This window comes from Schistocerca piceifrons, chromosome X, assembly GCF_021461385.2.
Source record: "Schistocerca piceifrons isolate TAMUIC-IGC-003096 chromosome X, iqSchPice1.1, whole genome shotgun sequence".
Lineage (NCBI taxonomy): Eukaryota > Metazoa > Arthropoda > Insecta > Orthoptera > Acrididae > Schistocerca > Schistocerca piceifrons.
The window spans coordinates 33,411,051-33,429,195 of NC_060149.1; positions in this window are offsets into that span (position 1 = coordinate 33,411,051).

The following is an 18,145-nucleotide window of genomic DNA, read 5'->3' on the forward strand; positions in this document are numbered from 1 at the left end:
CAGCTAAGTTAATGGCTACCAACTAGCAAGGCGCCATTAGCCTTACAGTGATTGTAATTAAAGTCTCCTGTGTATCGTTAAGAGCGATGTACCACAATGATTGATTAAAGATAAGTATTAATCCAGCTACGTACTTGTCTTCATAGCATTAATTACGTAGCCTGTTCCAGACTTGACGCCCGTCGGCGTGTGTGTACGCGTGCCTATCCTACCGGCTACTTCAAGTGGCGTAACAGTCTTGTTACGTCACAACAGATTGGCGACGAGTCTACAAAGGATCTTGTGTTTTACTTTGCCCTAATTTATTTGTGTCATGGCTTCGCCAGATGTACTGTCCGAATTTTATCGCTTGCAGAATCAGCAGACGCAGGCGTTATTGGATGCCCTTGGACAGCTCGTCCAGGGTCAACATGCCATTCAAACCGATGCGGCCGCCGCCGCTTCACCGCTACCGCAGCCACAACTCGCCGTTGCACCGCCTTTTAGGCACTATGACCCGAACCACGAGACTTGGCGGGAATGGTCCTGCCAGTTTGCCTTCCACCTCACCGCCTACAGAATTCAAGGTAATGAGCGGCAGCCGTTTTTGCTTTCTTGTGTCGGTGTGTCCACCTACTGTGTGATAGTGAAATTGTTTCCCCGACGCGACGTAGCAACTCTGTCCTACGAGGAAATTTTGTCTGCTTTAGATGCCTATTTCAAAGAAACAGTTAATGTGGTTGCAAAACGGTATACGTTTTTTCGTACGAAACGTACGGCCGGTCAAACTAATAGGGAGTGGGTAGCAACATTGCAAGGACTTACTAGGGACTGTGCCTTTGACTGTGACTGTGACTGTGGCCTTTCTTATTCAGATACAATGGTACGTGATGCAATTACACAGAACGTTTCTGATGTTCGCATACGGGAGCAAATATTGAAACTAGTTAATCCCTCCCTTCAACAAGTGATAGACATATTGGATAGACAAGACACACTTGACTGTGCTCAGGAATCTTTTGAAACTTCGCCAGCAGTGTGTAACATTAACCCGCCCGCCGGGCGAGCTGCGCGGCCCGGTCAACTGCCATCGCGCAAACAAACGCAGCTGCCGCCGCGCTCTAAGCCACGTGTGCCGCGCCAGCCCACAAATGCAGTGAAATCATGCCCGCGGTGTGCTACTAGACATTCGCGTGAACATTGCCCGTCACGCCAAGCTATTTGCTTTTTCTGTAATAGGAAAGGACATGTTCAAAGTGTTTGCCAGAAAAAGCTCCGATCAGACAATCACAATCATTCCAGGCCCTTTGCTTCGCGCCGGAATCGAACCAAGGACACTCAGGCTCGTGGACCTTCGCCCATGGACATTCATGTCGTTAATTCCGATTCGTCCGGTGCCACTTTCTCTTACAGTGACTGTGTTCGTCCCACAAAAACTATGCGTCGACGTCGCCGGAAATCACGTCCATTAGCAAGTGATTCTGTACCAGTGTCTATTCAAATTGCACAAAACAGTCGCTCTTGTCGTCAGCAGGACAATAAACTTTTTGTGGACTTAGACTTTGAAGGCAAAGTGATACCATTCCAGCTCGATACCGGAGCTGCAGTTTTATTGCTCAATCACGACACGTACAAACAACTGGGCGCACCTCCGTTGCGTGCCGCAAGTGTTAAGTTACATACGTATTCCGGACAGACAATTCCTGTGTTAGGACAGTGCACTCTTCTTGCAACATATAAGGGACAATCAAAACTTGTGTCATTTTACGTTCTTCGTTCTTCTACTGCAGTGAACTTGTTTGGCTTAGATTTATTTCAGTTGTTTAACATGTCTATTGTAAATCAGGTCCTATCAGTGAATCAGACTGTGCCTTCAGACAGTGTTTCTCGCTTATGTGACGAATTTGCAGACATTTTTGCACCGGGCTTAGGTTGCGCTAAAAACTATGAAGCACATTTGGAACTGAAGGTCAACGCGCAACCGAAATTTTTCAGAGCGCGCAATGTTCCCCACGCATTGCGTGATGAGGTCGCAAGAACATTAAACGATCTAGAAACACAGGGTGTAATTGAACGTGTGCAAGCTTCTCTCTAGGCCTCACCCTTAGTGATTTTGCCAAAACCTTCCGGAAAATTGAGACTTTGTGTGGACTTCAAGGCCACAGTGAATCCACAACTAGTGACTGCTACTTTTCCTTTGCCCCGCCCGGAAGATCTTCTTGCTAAACTGTGCCCGGGAAAATATTTTTCAAAGTTGGACCTAGCCGATGCGTACTTGCAAATACCGGTGGACGACGAATCCCAGCGCGTATTGGTGGTTAACACGCATCTTGGATTGTACAGGTTCAAAAGGCTGCCATTCGGGTGTGCATCCGCCCCTGCATTGTTTCAGCAATATTTACAAACTATTTGTGCGTCGGTCCCTACTGCAGCAAACTATCTGGACGATATAGTGATCTCTGGACAGACAGAAGAAGAGCATCTTGCGAACCTACAAACATTATTTCAGGTCTTGCGACAAAATGGTCTTCGCTTGAGGAAGGACAAATGTGTGTTTTTTGCTCGTGACTTACCATACCTGGGCCATGTCATCAATGCCCAAGGCATACATCCGAGTCCAGAGCACCTCCGTGCCATACAATGCCATACAATGCCATACAATGCCATACAATGTGAAACAGCTACAGAGTGTGTTGGGTAAAATTAACTATTATCACAAATATATGCGCAATGCCTCTTCCATTTCAGCTCCGCTTCATCGCTTACGCCGTAAAGGTGTTCCGTTCGTCTGGACGACGGAATGCGAATGCGCCTTTCGCCAGTTGAAATCGGCGTTGCTTTCTAATACTTGCCTCACGCCTTTCGATCCCCAGAAACCCCTTTTGTTGATGGTAGATGCATCGGATTTCGGGATCGGTGCTGTGCTTGCGCACAAAGTTGGCTCCCATGATCGCCCTATTGCCTTTGCGTCCAAATTGCTCTCGTCTGCGCAAAGAAATTACTCGCAGATAGAGAAAGAAGCATTGGCTCGCAGGGCGCATTCTTCGCTGCCTCGGCCGCTCGATGTATTTGGTTTTGGGGGCTTCTGGTGAGGTGCGTCGGAATCTCAATCAGCTGCGCCTCTGTCGTCGCACGCGTTCTGCCGCTCCCCGTCTGCTTTCAGCGACGGTGCCGTCCGGTCAGCGCCCTGGGGACCCATCTACTGGCTCGCCTCATCCCCAGGTGTTACCGACGATGCCTTCCATTTTGCCCCATGGCGACGCGCCGCCGCAGCAGCCGCCGCCGTCGCCGCCGCCGCCGCCGCCGCAGCCGCCGGTACTCCGGCCGGCGCCGCCCGCATTCGACGCTTCGCTGCAGCCGCCAAGCGCCTCCCTGGGTCACGCGCCGCCGATCGCTTCCCGTGACCAGCTGTCCTCCGCCATGGAACTCCCGCCCGCTCCGGACCACATGATGTCATCGCGCGTCGGCTACGCCGATGCAATGGAGGTCGACCCTTCGGCCCCTCCTGTTTCCTTACGGGCGCATACACCGCATGTTGACGTGCACCCTGGACTAGGTTTTCAGGCGTTTCCTAGCTCCCCTCGGACCGAATGGCCGGGTGCGGGTGGCACAGCCTCGCATGTTGTTAGGCTCCCCACCTCATCGCATACGTCAAATGGGATCCTACCCACGGCGGGCGGAAGCCTTATCTCACGACCGTTCGCCGATTTGCGGGGGAGGAATGTGGTGTCACCGCCAGACACCACACTTGCTAGGTGGTAGATTAAATCAGCCGCGGTCCATTTAGTACATGTCGGACCCGCGTGTCGCCACTGTGTGATCGCAGACCTAGCGCCACCACAAGGCAGGTCTCGTGATACGAACAAGCACTCGCCCCAGTTGTACGGACGACCTAGCTAGCGACTAGATGTACGAAGCCTTTCTCTCTCATTAGCCGAGAGACAGAATAGCCTTCAGCTAAGTTAATGGCTACCAACTAGCAAGGCGCCATTAGCCTTACAGTGATTGTAATTAAAGTCTCCTGTGTATCGTTAAGAGCGATGTACCACAATGATTGATTAAAAATAAGTATTAATCCAGCTACGTACTTGTCTTCATAGCATTAATTACGTAGCCTGTTCCAGACTTGACGCCCGTCGGCGTGTGTGTACGCGTGCCTATCCTACCGGCTACTTCAAGTGGCGTAACAGTCTTGTTACGTCACAACATGGGGAACCACTACACGAAGCTGATCATTCTCGGTGCGTAACAGCAAAACTCCGTGCGAAACAGACAACAGATGACGTTGCGGATAATAGCGACGAACCACAGGATCCGATATGTCCTTTGCCATGGACGGCCAACCACGTTGAACAAAACGTAATAGTAAACTCAGATGAGGATCCGTAGCTGTCTCACGTGCCACCTGACGATAATCAATCGGAAAATCCCGGGGGGATTGATGCTCATCGGCGTCAATCTGATGGCAAGAGTCGTCAGAGGAATCGAAGACATCATCCGCAGCAATCGGCAATCTAGAAAGCGCGTCAGCGTTTGCATGCTGAGCTGTAGGGCGATACAGTATCTCATACTGGTATTGTGATAACAAAAGAGCCCAACGTTGTAGCCTCTGAGCTGTCCGCTGAGGAACTGGGTTAGACGGATGAAACAGTGACGTCAGGGGCTTGTGATCTGTTACTAAATAGAATGGTCTACTATAGAGGTAGTGATGGAATTTTGTGACACCGAACACAATAGCCAACGCTTCCTTGTCCAATTGGCTATAATTACACTGAGCTTTGTTTAGCAATTTAGATGCGAACGCAATAGGACGTTCGGTGTTACCGACTCGGTGAGACAACACAGCACCGAGGCCGAAAGAAGAGGCATCACAAGCTAACACCAGAGGCTTGTTAGGGTCGTAATGGACCAGACAACGATCATTCAATAAAGCCTCTTTAAGCTGCTGAAAGGCTGATCGGCAATCAGCTGACCACACAAACGGAACATTCTTACGGCGGAGACGATGCAACGGTGCAGCAATCTGTGATGCATTAGGTATAAACCTAATATAATACGTCAATTTGCCAAGAACTGCTTGCAATTCATTCAGATTGCGAGGGGCGGGCAAATCACGAATAGCTGCTAAATGTGACTGGGAGGGATGAATGCCTTGAGCATTAATAACATGTCCCAGATACTCCATCTCCGTAAGGAAAAATGAACATTTATCGATGTTGCAACGTAGGCCTGCCTGAGACAACACTTTAAACAAACACTCCAAATTACGGAAATGTTCAGCAGGCGTCCGACCGGACACAACAATATCGTCTAAATAGTTGCAACACGATGGCACATTAGCCAGAAGTTGTGACAAAAAACGCTGAAAAACAGCTGGAGCTGACGCACAACCAAAAGGCAAACGCAGAAAACGGAACAACCCCAACGACGTGTTTATGACAAAATACTGTTGTGATTGCTCGTCGAGGGGCAATTGCAAATATGCTTCACGGAGATCAATTTTGGAAAAGAAACGAGCTTCCCCTAACTTATCCATCAGCTCGTCCGGTCTAGGCAAAGGAAAAGAATCAATGACAGTCTGAGGATTAACTGTCGACTTAAAATCAGCACACAAACGTAACTTGCCAGACGGTTTCTTTATAATAACTAAGGGAGAAGCCCACTGGCTCGCTGAAACGGGTTGAATAACACCGTTGTTTTGCCAACGACGAAGTTCATCTTCTACAGGTGCCCGGAGGGCGTGAGGCACTGGACGAGTACGACAAAATCGAGGCTGAGCATTATCTTTTAACGTAATATGAGCGGCAAAGTTCGCAGCACAATCTAGTTCGTCTTTAAATATGTCACTGTATCGTTTACACAAATCGGTTATGCTGTCTTGAGGAACAACAACAGAATTAAGTTGCAACACATTGTCTTGGATAGACAGGCCAAACAAGTCAAAACAGTCTAATCCGAAAATGTTTACACTGTCTGTAGCGCGGAGCTCTGTGAATGAAACTGTTTTTGTATTGCCACGGAATGTGGCTGGCACGCTACATACACCTAACACAGGAATTCGTTCTCCACTATAAGCAGCCAAAGAATGTTTTGCCGCTGAAAGTTTTGGGCGGCCGATAGCCGCATACGTAGCACTATTTATGAGAGCCACAGACGCACCAGTGTCTAATTGAAAATTGAAGGTCTTATCCTGGATGCGTAGCTTCACAAATAGTTTATTACACTGTCTGTGGATCGGTGCAGTGGAGGCGGAAGACACAAAATCAGCGCGTGTAGCGCGTGTTCGCTGCTTACGACAACTCGTGGGTTGGGCGGGTGGAACAACAACTCCCGCTTCACTTGCAGTCTGTACATTACTGTTTACAGCGTTTGAATTACGCTTGGGTCGCATAGCAGAGGGCTGGGTGGGTGGCTTATTGTGAACAAGTTTATTACCCACACGAACCGTGGAAGAGTCTTTAAACGCGACCTTCTGGGCGGGCTGGCTTTGAAGAACATGAATATCCATGGGCTGGGCAGCACTAGAATTGTTCTTGCGTTTACGCAAACAAACAGTCTGGATATGTCCTTTCCTTTGACAAAAGTGACAAACTGCGTTTCTCAACGGGCAACGTTCACGAGGATGAGCAAGAACACACTTAGGACAAGACTTAACTCTATCATTTTGCACACGCGGCTGACGAATGTGTTTAACATGACGCGGCCGGCTAGTGTTTACAGTCTGACTCTGCCGGTGGGGCCGCGGGCGTGACAGAACTTGCTTAGCACAGGCAATTTGAGAAATACATGGCTGATCTAACTCACACTCAGCATAGTCAAAAGTATCTTGGGCTTCAATGATGTTCATCACAGTCTCTAATGACGGGTCAGGCAACTTTAAGATAGCAGCACGAATACGAGAATCTGCAATGTTTTGCGTAATAGCGTCTCGTAACATGACATCACTGTAGGAAGCTCCACACACACAATTAAATCGACACTGACGGGTGAGGCCCCGTAAATCTGTTAACCACTGTTTATTAGATTGATGTGGCAGTTTCTTTAATCTGAAGAACTTGAATCTGGCTGCTGCCACATGAACTCGCGACTCGAAATACTCAGCAAGCTTGTTATCAACAACGTCATAGTCTAAAGCTTCTGGCTGGGATTCCGGGAACAACTTACAAAGTAGTCGATAGATTTCCACGCCTGCAGTGGAAATTAAATAAAGCTGCCGCTCAGTACCTGTGATTTTGTAGACTGTCATGTGCGCCTGCAACTGCGCGAAATATTCTGGCCATCCTTCTCTGGATTCATCAAAAGCCCGGAACTGTGGTGCTGCCTGTGCTTGTTCCTTTTGTGTTGGAGGATTAGCCGCTTGTTTGGCGATTGCTTCCACCAGACTTTGTATTTGCTGACTCTGTAACAAGATCAACTGTTGTAATTCGGCAGACATAGTGAACACAAATTAAACCAGCCCCCAAAAGTTTATCGCTATAATTAGTATAACAAGAACAAGTTGAACCAGCCCTGCACACGAGTTCGGAAGACCTCGTCGCCAGTTTTGTGGCGGTGTTCGTAGCGACAAACACTTGGCTGTAGAAATGGCTTACGAAGTCACCGCCACACTTTTAATAGCGGGCCGACCGGTCCGCTGGAACAGTAAACAGAAAGATGAAACCCCAAACACTCTGATTAAATAAAAGTCGGTACTTATCTTTATTGATGAAGATACCGAAACACAATAGTGAACTCGGTGTCTACAGAAATCTGTCTAGTTCGAGTCGGAGCGGCTAGGTCAGCGTCGGCTGACGACAAACAACAACTCTGCCGCGATGAACACACAACTGACTAGCAAGTACACAATTCGGTGGCGAGTATACAACTGAGCGGCGAATACAGAACTGTCCTAGCGCTCGCGACTCCAGCGCTTAAGAAGCCAGAAGCCAGCGGTGGCGCGCGCAGACTTGCGGCGATTTGCTGTCTCGCTGGCGCTGCTTATGCGGACGGCGTCCGGACTTTGATGCTGCCAACCTTTTGGCAGCGGGCTCGGGTGGCATTACTGGCTAGGATATAACAGTATTTATAATTGAACTGTATTTGAAAAGTATGTTTTTGTCAAGATGTGTTGGGAAGCAGTGAACATTCAAAAAGCTCTCATGACCTGAAAGTCGAACGCAATTGAATTCCAGCATCAGAATTTTTAAAAGTTTTAAACATACATTGTCAGTTAAGGAAATATGGGACAAATTCAAAATTAATTTACTGAGCACAGATTTATTCCCTGCTGGATTGTCATCTCCATGGAGATTAGGATTACCATCTCTTCCTCTTCGTACTAAAATAAGTTCTACTCCTACATTCACTATATTCCACTACATATCCTCGAAATAAGCCCTCAGCATCTTCAGGGGTATGCGTGCATTAAATCCTTTGTATTCATCTGTGGATGTCGATTGCTCCATAAGGCAACCTCCATTTTCTAAACCGTCAAGTTTAATTTTGGAGCTGAAAATTATGATTTTAAGGTTGATACCTACCTTCCAAGTACGGTCAGTTTCAACCACATTCAGCTCCCATCTGATTTTCTGGAACAGAAAAATTGGTGGGTTACCTGTAAGATAAGATGCAGTTGTAAGGCCTTCGTTTCCCCTTCTCAGAAATTTCACATCCTAGTATAGGAAACTCTGGCATGGCATGGAATGGTTGAAGCATCTTGTTGCTGGATCACAATTCGGATCTCGTCACTATTGTCGAACATGGCTGAAACAAAACAATTTTGCCACAAGTATTCCTTTCAAATAATCATCTCATTACATGCGATATGGGCTATAATGCTGAGCATTTTCATAGTTCTTACGCAGTTTCAAATCCATCCATTTCAGAAACTGATGGCTGTTTGGTGTTAACATGTTGTGTTCCAATTTTAATGTGACATATTGTTGGCTGCTAGTTTTAAACCGTGTTCCAACTTTGCCTTAAATGCGACTGTAAAACGATTTCTTCACCATGAACGCTGATGTGATGCCTGAGCTGTCCACATCATTCAACTTGAGATGATCTAAATTCTAAAGAGTCACTGAGAGTTTAATAGCATTCCTAGGCATCTTTACAACTTTATATTCTGGGTTGACTGTAATGGGAAATTGTATCATTTAGGTATGGTCTCAATAACAGAGGCAGTAAACTATGGACCGAAAGGCAAAGAAAGCTATGGATTATATGAAAGCACACACACACTAAACAGTCGAAAGCCTGGCTCGAAAGTATGCAACGGATTTACAAAAGATTACTTCTCTTTCTTCATGAAGGAATGGTGAAATATACTATTTGCGACAGCTCCCAAATTACAGCTTCAGCGTTCATGTTCGTGATAATTAAACTCATGTATCTCTGGCAAGAGGCAGTATGTGGCAGGAGTAAAAATTATATTGCATCCTCTTTGCACAAAGCCTTTACATCAAAACTTACTTGTAAAAAGAAGCTGATAATGTGAAGTGTCGGCTACTTTGAGCAGAACGAAAATAAAATGATATAGTTGCTGTGGGTTTATGTTGCACCAATGGGCTACGTGACGGAAATACAAGTTTTGGCCGAAGGACACTATTATATCTTGGGATCTGGATTTTGCTCAAGCTGAGAAACGAAGCAGGGTAACTGTGTATGACGTTCCAAGAGATTTAGTTCACCCCATCACTGAAGTTGTGCACACAGCACCATTCGGAGTGACTATTAGGCAAGAGACAAATTTTTAGGACTATGTGAATTTTACCAATGTGCATATTTCAAAAGCACATTGGATCAGACTGACTGCTGAACGGCTCGGGGCACTGAAAGTTTGGTCAACTCCTAATGCAGTTTTAGAGTACAGGGATCATTACATCATGAAGAGGAACGTACAGCTTTCTGATCTGCAACAGATGCACCTGGATACTCCATATTGTGAATCTAGGTGGTCAGAAGAAAAGAGAAGGGAGTTAGCTAAAATGTTTCCATTTGTGAAATCAAGAGGACGTGGTTTTACGGTAACCGTGTGAAATGAATGAAAATGGGCACGATAGCACATGTATCGTTATTTATTTTAAAGCCATAGAAAACAGAACGTTTCACGTTCTTCAATTTTTGTATCGTTTTGTTCATAAACCTACTAACGTAGAATAAAAACAATCACATGACAAGAAAACTTTGCAGTTTTTGTCTTTATGTAATGAACCCCCGCTTTTATAAAGCTTTTGTGTGAATGTTGTACGCAGTTGATTATGTCTAAACTTGTTTTTTTTTTTTTTTTTAGTTTGATTTTACTTATATGCCACATTTGTTTAAATCATCAATGTCGTATGCGCTGTGTTGTTTCTGCAGAAGCTTAACTAAGGAGTAGATATTATTATTGTTCTTATATCTTCTTTGGATTTGTCAGGATGAACATGAGACATAAATGTCCATGGAACTCACTGAAGAAACCCTGGTATTGCAGGGGTTAAAATGCTAAAATTACAGGAACTATTTACTCAATCCCCTGAGAGAGCAGCATAGCTTGGCAGCACGGTTATAAGTGCGATGTGCGAGGCTGAACGGCACCATACTCGCAATGGACAACCCTGGCATCCCATGCCACAGTTAACGAAACGTAAAATCAAAATGACAAACTTTATATGTCGATAATACAAGAAGGCGCCCAAAAACATCCGCATCCTATGAAGCTCATGATCAGCAGGAACGTCCATTTTTACCAGTGGCGTATGGATCCTATTAACACACAATTATCGCTCCAAATTTTGAGCAACAATGATTCCACCATGGTTCTTGCATATGACATCTTCCAGCTGCTCAGGATATCTCACCCCGTCAAATACCTCTGACATCTCTACCTGTGCCACGATTCCCTAACCCGTCCACCTGTCGTGCCTGTATCAGCATATCCTACTTGCTTTTCATTACGCAACAATTCTAGTCTTTTACCTGGCATTTTAATCGCCTCCCTCCCCTAGACAGTACGTTACTGTGGTTCATGTAGATCACCTGACAAAAAACTTTAAGTACCCGGAAGGGGAGAAAGAAACAAAACGAATCTACACGAATTGCCAGGGTATGAGATGTTATTTCAGAAAAGAAATTTCGAGTGAGATTTACATTTAACTTAACAGTATGAGTCCAGTAATCAGTATGACATTGCATCACGCCGACTCTAAACGCATGCACTGATTCATCTGCATGGGGTGTCATACAGTCGTTTTCTACTCTTCTGAGACTAGCTGGCTCACGACTGATGTAAATGGTTCTTAATGTTCTCGTTATTGGCAATGTGTCAGGTCTGGTGTTCGAGCTGGATCCAAGCGTTTTCCATGAAGGACATATCTGTGGATCTTGCTAGCCGTTGAAGTACCTAAACATTAGGCAGGCTGAATAAATTTTTCAACCCGCAGCGGAGTTTGCGATGATACAAAATTTCCTGGCAGATTAAAACCGTGTGCCAAACCGAGATTGAAACTCAGGACCATTGCCTTTCGTGGGAAAATGCTCTACCCCCTTATATGGTCTTTGTATTTTTTATTTTTATTTATTTATTTTTTTCTTTGATACCTTACAAAGTGATGCTAAAAATAGAAAGAAATGAGATCAGAGTTAATCCTACATGGCTACCACCAAGGAAAACGGAGAAAAAAATTCATTTCCAGTACGTTATTTCCCACCAATCTGTGACAACGTAATTTCTTGAGGCTAAAGGGTTGGAGGCTCGCCGAGGTCCGCTACGTGGAATAGGCGTCCATACGCTACTCAACAAAATGCGATAAACACAACCGAACCGAGAGTGATGATCATCGTCATCAGATAAAGAAGAGACAGGCAATGCAGCGTCTCAGGCTATTTGCGTCTGACTATCCCGAAGAGAATCCGTAGTAACCTGTTACTCCACAGTATAAGAATGAGGAGGGCATGGTACTGCACTAGAACTGCAAAGGCGCCGGCCGTTGTGGCCGAGCTGTTCTAGGTGCTTCAGTCTGGAACCGCACGACTGCTACGGTCACAGGTTCGAATCCCGCCTCGGGCATGGATGTGTGTTGTGTCCTTAGATCTACTTAAACCTAAGTAACCTAAGTTCTAGGGGACTGATGACCTCAGATGTTAAGTCCCATAGTGCTCAGAGCCATTCAACACTGCAAAGGCAGAACAGAAGACGATGTCCCGCTAAATCATAGGAACCCAGTGGAACAGACGGTTCTACGAGTGGAGGAGAGGCCGCAGACGCAAAATTCATTTCAACATCAACAGGACAGTCATCGCTGGCGAAACAAGAACCGCAGTTAACCTCAGTGTCATCACTGGAAGAAGCACCATGCTTCATTACCTTCTCCCTGCGGGGAGATTGGGGAGAGCTGACTTCAAAATCTTCACCACACAGAGTTCACCGGCGTTTAAATAATGCTGCAGGTGCTGGCGCTTTAGCAGTAGGAGGAGACGCTTTTGAACGTGCCTGTAACGGCAGAAAGTCGCGTGGGGTGGAGAGTAATGTCTCCACAACGGGCTCTAAAGTTTGAGAAGACTGACAGCAGATTGTGAAGACTCTAATTCAGCTCATTTTTCTTAGAAAGACTTTAAAACCGAAACACAACGAGGAGAATTGGATCTGAGACAACCACTTTCATTGCAAAGGAAGCAGGTTCCTTCCTGCCCTGAGTACGTAACATGAACCCTACAACAAAACAAACATTCAGGTGTGAAGAAGTGTTCTTTCGAATACACTTTTCTACGGTTCGGATACCACTGTAACAATGCAAGCGATGTTGTGCAGACCAGATATGCCGAACGATCACAAAACGTGAATCGCCCACTTCGAGTGGAAGATTGTATGCTCTAACCGCAGTATACTCGATAGCCGCACTTGCAAGAAGGCTTGGGCTAATGGAACCAACGCCACATGTAAACATAATCGGAGTCCAACCCGAGCAAGGGACCTTGGAACTTCACAAAAAATGCATACAACAGAATCTACATCTGTCTACATCTACATCCATACTCCGGAAGCCACCTGACGGTGTGTGGCGGAGGGTACTTTCAGTACCTCTATCGATTCTCCGTTCTTAAGCATCAAAATAAGTAGTATCCACCCGATCAGATCTTACTCCAGTTGTATCCTTCAACCAATCCTGAATTTATAAAGAGCCTGGTTGAGCACGACGCATACCCCGACAAGGAATATTCTTGGGAGACTCGACAGACATCATAGCGGTGGCAGAGAACGCCGCGGCCAGAAAACAAATCAACAACAAACTCCTCTAGTCAAGAAAGATGGAACATAGGTCGATACGCACACAAGAATGAGTACACACAATATCGTCACAGGCTGCGTTGCGGTACGGGCGGAAGTAGGAACAACCTGGTCGCTCGACGTGTAAGGCAGGACTGTGTAGCTCAGCTACCCACGCATGGCTCACAACCTGTCCTCAGAGTTTTACTTTCACCAGTGCCTGATCTGCCTGGCGTACTGGAGGGATCGTGAGTCAGGCTTGAGTAGCTCAGCCGGTAGAGTATTTGATCAAAAGGAAAGGTCCCGAATTCGAATCACCATCTGGCACACGGTTTTAACATGCGAGGGAGTTTCATGACACAAACATTTCATACAGAAATGACGTGGATGAGTTTTGCCCTGTTGAAAAATGGCATCACGATAACGTCGCATGAGAGGTATCACATGACAGCGCAGGTTGTAACACTTAGCTGTTTGTGTTCCCTTCATCACTACCAGCCCGATGGCTCCCCACTGGGTGACACCACAAATAAAATCGCTGTGACTGTTCAAAACAATGGAAGAATGGGCCCTTTCCATAGACCACTTCATAGTAGCCGACGATGGTCATCCGAGGTAGTGCAGAAGCGCGATTGGTTGGTGAACACGATGTGACGCCATTCATCAGCAGGCTAAGTGTCCCGCTCACTGTATCACGCCGGCCAATAGTGCAAGATGACGCAGAACGTCGCAGGAAGTGCATTACTTGTTCTCGGAAACCACGCGCAGGTTTTTGGTGGTCACTACGACGGTACTCCCGGTTGGCGGTCGGACATGCCCAACCGGAACATTTACATCGAGTAGGCCTGCCCTCCCGTCCTCGTGTATTCCCGCATTGGACCACTGTCACATCCGAATTAGAATATTACACGATTCGAGAAGCCGGCCTGAGGAAGCCCCACTATGAGGTCCCTTTCAAATTCTGACAGACGCTGATACCGTTGTCTCAAATGAGTACGCGGCGCCTCCACGTTTTTCGTTGTGATCACTCTATATCTGATGCAGTTCACGCCCCCTCACGTAGCTTGCCAGACCTGGTAACATCACTCAAAATTGTTGCAGATGACGCTGAGGCGGTCAGTGTTGTAGTGTTTATGATACTAAACTGTTGCATGGAGGGTCGTGAGTTCCAAACTCACCTGGACTGGACAGTTTCAATTTCTATATTCGGTTCGAGTGCATTCTAGAAGTATTCACAAATGCCAAGAATCATTGTACTGGAATGTTCTGTAGCTGTATATATACATTATGTGTTCTGGAGGGAGGCAGTTCGATCCGCGCTCTTGTATGTGCAAGTCCTGAATAAACCTTCGTTAATTAAAGTTAGTGTTCGTCATTCATCTAATTACACCTTCTTCTACGTGACATTATTCTGGTGGAGACGCTGGGTATTGGAACTTGTGATAGTGCACATTATCGACGACACAGTGGCTCCCATCCCATCTCCCTCGACAGAGCCGCCGTTTACGTGGCGAGAAACCCGAGTTCCAGCCATATTCAACAGATCTCAATCTGTGGACACAGAAGAAGAAGAGGACGTTACGATGACAGCAACTGTGTGCCACTACATGAGACATCCTCCCGAGTTCTCTGGTGACGATGGCCAAGACACAAACAAGTGGCTGAAGGTAAATGAGCGTATAGCCAAATTCAGCAAAGGATGACACCGTGTGTTTGGCTAACGTATTTTTCTACTTGGAGGGCACTGCCAAGCAATGGTATGAGAACAACGAGGAGAAGTTCAAAACTGGGAAGTACTCGTATTTCAGGAGGAACTTCGCAAGTAGAATGAGATTTTCACTCTGCAGCGAAGTGTGCGCTGATATGAAACTTCCTGGCAGATTAAAACTGTGTGCCCGACCGAGACTCGAACTCAGGACCTTTGCCTGTCGCGGGCAAGTGCTCTACCATCTGAGCTACCTAAGCACGACTCACGCCCGGTCTTCACAGCTTTACTTCTGCCAGTATCTCGTCTCCTACCTTCCAAACTTTGCAGAAGCTCTCCTGCGAAACTTGCAGAAATAGCACTCCTGAAAGAAAGGATATTGCCGAGACATGGCTTAGCCACAGCCTGGAGGATGTTTCCAGAATGAGATTTTCACTCTGCAGCAGAGTGTGCGCTGATATGAAAGGTTTCATATCAGCGCATACTCCGCTGCAGAGCGAAAATCTCATTCTGGAAACATCCCCCAGGCTGTGGCTAAGCCGTGTCTCCGCAATATCCTTTCTTTCAGGAGTGCTAGTTCTGCAAGTTTGGCAGGAGAGCTTCTGTAAAGTTTGGAAAGTAGGAGACGAGATACTGGCAGAAGCAAAGCTGTGAGGACCGGGCGTGAGTCGTGCTTCGGTAGCTCAGATGGTAGAGCACTTACCCGCTAAAGGCAAGGGTCCCGAGTTCGAGTCTCGGTCGGGCACACAGTTTTAATCTGCCAGGAATTTTCGTTTCACTTCGCAAGTATTTTGGCGACACACAACGACAGAAGTGTAAAGCTGAAAATAAATTAAAGTGCAGGGCACAGTGTCCAGGAGAAACTACAGCATCCTACATTCAAGCCGTATGGAGCTGTGTAAAACAGTAGATCTTAGAATGAAGGAGGAAGATAACGTTGCACATCTAATGAAGGGTGTTGCTGAGGACATGTATCAAGCCCTACTCCTGAAGAAGGTTTCGACAGCAGACGACTTCATAAAATGGTGCCAGTATATCGAGACAATGCATCAAAAAGAACTACACGCAAGAAGTCTGAAGGGCTTCCAAACGTCGTCTCGCATTCTGTGATGGAAGAAGCAACTGATTTTACGAGTGTTCTTCATCAGTTAGTGAGAGAGGAAGTTCAGAAGGCACTTGCATTGCACGGCAAGCAAAAAATCGGGACGCTTCAAGATGTCATAAGGGAGGCAGTGGAACAGACATTGAACTTAATTTCTGGTCCTTCATTTCCCTTAAAAACGGTGAAAAAGTTGAGACCCAGGCGGAGTTACGTTTCTACAACGCCGCATGAGGAACCTGTTTGGGCACCAAGGAAGACTGACGTCTGGAGGACCCAGTATAACCAACCAGTATGTTTCCACTGTGGACGACTGGGACATGTGGTGCGCTATTGTCGAGAAAGGCGGCCGATACTTCATGACGCCAGCGCCAGAAGACAGCAGACCAATCTTAGGCGACACCAACTCCGGGACGACAAAGATGAACAAGATGTGGGTGCAGGACGACGTAGGCCACCATCGCCGCAAGCTAGGGGGCGGAGAGGACTCTTTCCAACACACCGATTAAGGTCTCCATCGCTGTTTAGAAGCTCCAGCAGATCACCTAGCCGCTGCAACCTGGGAAACTAAAGGGTGCGACCTTCCTTGGAGGTGAGGCCGCCGGAGAGAGAAATCCTCCGCCATCGATCATTACAAAAATGATAGGAAACTACGTCGATATCCTTATGGATGGCCGACCAGCCCAAGCTCTGGTAGACTCTGGAGCATCATATTCATCCATTTCAGAGAAGTACCTGGCCAGTTGCAGAAAACCGTATTCGTCGACAGCAAAACATCTCGGCTAAAGGTGGCTAATGGGAAATATGTAAAACCTACAGGAATATGTACCATTAGTGTGGGTATAAGTGGCCATACACCGCCCTTAGAACCCATAGTCATACAAGAGTGTAGTCATGACGTCATTCTCGGATGGGACTTTTTGAAAGCTTCTCAGGCAGTCATAGATTGTGGTCGCTCAAAGATTATGTTAGACGAGATGAATTGCTGTGGAATGGAAGATGCGCGTCTGAGTGTGTGGAGACTATGTGTGATGGGTGAAGTGATCGTTCCTGCAGTCAGCGCTAGAAAAGTAACTGTCACGTGCCATGCCATGCATCAACACATGGATCTTCTAGTGAAATGTAAGAGAAGCATACCACTGAAGAACAACTTCGTCATCTCAGCCTCTGTCGTCTCGTTTAAGAACGGATTCGGTGAATTGTGGATAGTTAACTGTCGCCGAGAATCGTAGATCCTTACAAGACCCAAACGCTGAGCCGTTAATTGAAGAATAGCTGAGCATCATAGAAACCTCCCATGCCGAGTCTGTGGACGAAATTAGCGCTACCACTACGAAACGAGATGATCTAACTCAACTATCACCAGTTATCACTAAGGAACAACAGAAGAAGCTACTTACGATTCTTCAAGAGTTCTCTAAATGTTTCAATCCACAGGTGAAGAGCAAATTAAACAAAACGATGGTGAATTACCGGATTAGCACTGGAGACCATCAACCAATAAACCACAGAGCATACCGTGTGTCAGGAACGGAACTTCGAATAATTTGCGACGAGGTAGAGAAAACGGTGAAGAATGACATCATACAGCTTTCACAGAGACCATGGTCTTCACCAGTGGTATCCGTCAGGAAGAAGGATGGAAGTTGGCGTTTTTGTGTTGATTGCAGGAAGCTTAATAAGACAACTAAAAAGGACATTTACCGTCTTCCATGAATTGACAATAAACTAGATGGTCTGAAGGGGGCTACGTTTTTCTCAACCATAGACATGTACTCGGGATACTGGCAAATCGAAGTAGATGAGGACGATCGTGAGAAAACTGCATTCATCACCCCTGAGGGCCTGTATCAGTTTAAGGTAATGCCGTTTGGTTTGTGTAATGCACCAGCAACTTCTAAGTCACCTGAAATGGACGATGTGTCTTTGTTATTTAGTTGACATTATAGTGTTCTCAGAGACATTTGATAAACATATAAAAAGACTAAGGGCCGTTCTTAAGTGTCTCCAGCAAGGCGGACTGAAACTTAAGCCAAGAAAGTGTCTCTTTGGCGCAAAAGAAATCAGAATACTTGGACACCTTGCGCCAAACTAAGGTGTGCGGCCAGACCCAGAAAAGGTGAGATCTATAACGGAA